Source organism: Entamoeba invadens, assembly GCF_000330505.1.
Source record: "Entamoeba invadens IP1 unplaced genomic scaffold scaff_1105074726711, whole genome shotgun sequence".
Lineage (NCBI taxonomy): Eukaryota > Evosea > Mastigamoebida > Endamoebidae > Entamoeba > Entamoeba invadens.
The window spans coordinates 1,400-4,484 of NW_004443648.1; positions in this window are offsets into that span (position 1 = coordinate 1,400).

The following is a 3,085-nucleotide window of genomic DNA, read 5'->3' on the forward strand; positions in this document are numbered from 1 at the left end:
TGTGCTTTAGCAGATATTGACCAAATATTTCAAATTCTGGTTTATAATGATAAGGGAAAAAGCTTCCGCCAGTAGTTTTGTATTGATGAATAAGATCTTCAGTATAAAGATATGGAGATATTTTTAATTCTAATATGAATAATGGTTCGGGAATAGTTTGTTGAACATAAAAAGTAGAATCTATAGAATCATTTACTTCTTGTTTATTGATAAAACACATGGATTCTTCAGAAACAGAATTAAGAAATTCATCAATGGCGTCTTTAGTATTTAACATATAAGTTTTCCATCCATCTTGACTAAGTAATTATTTATAAACTATTTCAGTGGTAGAAGGAACTGATTTAATTAAATCGATAAAATACTCTCTCACTAATTGAATTCTTTTTAATTTTTCTCTAAAACCACATCTAAAATCTGCTTTAATTATTTTATTAACTCTATCATAAGTTACTTTAGTATTAATTTTAGTATGATCTTCAATTTCTTCAATCATATCTTTATATTCTTCCATATTGTTTTCATATTGTTCTTTTTCTTTCAATTCATTAAAATAATTCTTCCTTTCATCGTTAATTCTTAATTCTTCTTCAAATTTTTTATACATATCTTCTCTCATTAAATCATCATTATCTTCAATATCATCAAAAGAAATATTATTTAAACTCCATTCTAAATTCTTTTTGTCAAGTTCTTTTTGAATTTTTTCTTCATCTAAATCTTTGATTAATGTTGCTTTTTTATTAATTAAACCAAAAGTTTGTTTATCTGTTTTGTTTAATTTATTGAAAACTTTTGATAAAAATGGTTGTTCTAATTTAATAGTACTTTTCTTGTTATCTTCCATTCTTTTTAATTGAGCTTCCAATTTTGCTTTGTAATGTAAATATAAATCTCTTGTTTCAATGTCCATAGCAATTAATTCTTTTCTGCATTCTTTATTATTTATTTTAGTAGAAGCAGCTTTAATAGTTCCAGCTTTAATAGTAAAACAGTTTAAAATATCTTCTTCAGAATAAGTATTAGTAAAATTATACAAATTCTTAAGTCTGTATTGTTCTTTATCAGTGTTCATTTTAGGGAAAATAAAAAAATAAAAATTTATATTAAAACTTTTTAGAAAAATAAATAGTTACGTTTTCAATTTTATTTTTTAAAATAAAAGTTTTCTAAATTTTGGGAAAATTTAGAAAACGATTTGAAAACGCGTCCTCGCGATTTTAAATTATTAAAAAATATAGGAAAAATTCTGTCCCCCCTAAATCCACATAATTTATATACTACTTTGGTTTGTTTCATTTTATATTTTTAAAATGGATTTTTTTCAATGTAAATAAAAATAAATAATTTGGTCAAAAAAACAAATTAAATGTTGTCTGGAGTGTTTATCAAAATAAAAACGAAAAACATATTTTTTTCTGAAACACAAAGTTAATTAATAATACTCAAAAAAATTAATTGTTTTTAACACTAGATAAAAAATTGGTTTTTAATAAAAAAAATCATTTTAGTCTTAATTCAACAAACTATTTATTATGGTAATGTAACCATTGTTATTAATTCATTTTCTCTTTAAAAAATAATAAAAACACGACTGTTTTCTCGATAAAAATAATTTATTATCCACAACAAAACAGTGTTATTTTTTATGAAAAACACTCTATTTAAGAAAGGCAACCCAATTTTATCAAATGCCATCACAAATTAAAGATACTTTGAAATTCCCGTTTGTTAGTATTATTTATGTTTAAATTAAATACAATTGTGCAAAAAGAATTATCAATTGACAATGAAAACAAACCCGTTTTGGAATTTGAAATATATATTTAGTCCAATAAAGCATCGAAAAAATATAATTAAGAATGAATTAAAATAAACTATAATAAAACCATCATCTTGTCTTTCTATTTAAGTTAAAACAACATCAATTTTTATATTAATCTTTTTTAAACATCTTTTTCACTTAATAAAATGGTAAAATGTTATCTTTTTTCGAGTAAAATATATATAATATCAAGCTATTTGTTCATTTGTGTTAAAAGAGAATTATTTATGTCTTGTTATTACAAAAATATTTTTTACCAATTTATCTACTATAAAATTGTGGAACTATTTCCAAAATAAATATCATGACCCAAATATGTTTTTTTATTGTTAATATACAAAAAAAACGCATTTCTGAACAACTATTGAATTAATGTTTATTTATTATAAATGAATATATTTAATAATATATTATAATTCATTATAATACATAATAATATAATTAATTTTATCAAAATAATATTAATTTTTCTTTGTTTGTCTGTTTGTTTGACTTGAAAAAATTATTTTTTACGGTTTTTTAAGTACAATAAAATATAATAAATTAAGTTATTTATTTATTAATATATTTATTAAATTAAAAAAATAATAAATTTTTTCATTAGTTATAATAACATTTAAATGAAATTTTAAATATAAAATTATATTTAAATAATATGGTTTTCAAACCATTTTTTTGTTGATAAAATGAATTATAATTATTTATTAAATGTTTATTGTAATAGTTTAAACAAATAAACAACAATTGATATTAATATGAAGACAACAGAGTCACATTTTAAATATACTACAACAGTAAAATTGATTTTTATAGTCAATGCAAATAATAATTGTATATAATCAAAACAATCGAACCACATTAACTTATGAAATGTTTTTATTTCTTGATAGATTGATCAATATAATATAAAAAATACTTTGCAATAAACACATAAAACAATTGATCGTTTATCGATTAGGTAATTACAACATTTATAACATCACATTGCATTGGTCTTTTATTGGTGTATAAAACGGCAATAATAAGTAATTGATCCTTGTTAAATAATATCAAAATATTAAAAGTATTAACAAAAGAAGACAATCTTATCATGTTGACAAATATGGAGGTATTTGTTTATAAGTTTTTAATGCAAAACTTAATATATATCCACATATTTTAACATCCAAAGCGACTTAAAAATAAATGCAGTTATTATTAAAAATGTTGCTATGTAAAACTTTTTATCGAACAACACAAATTTAAAACATATCAATGAAA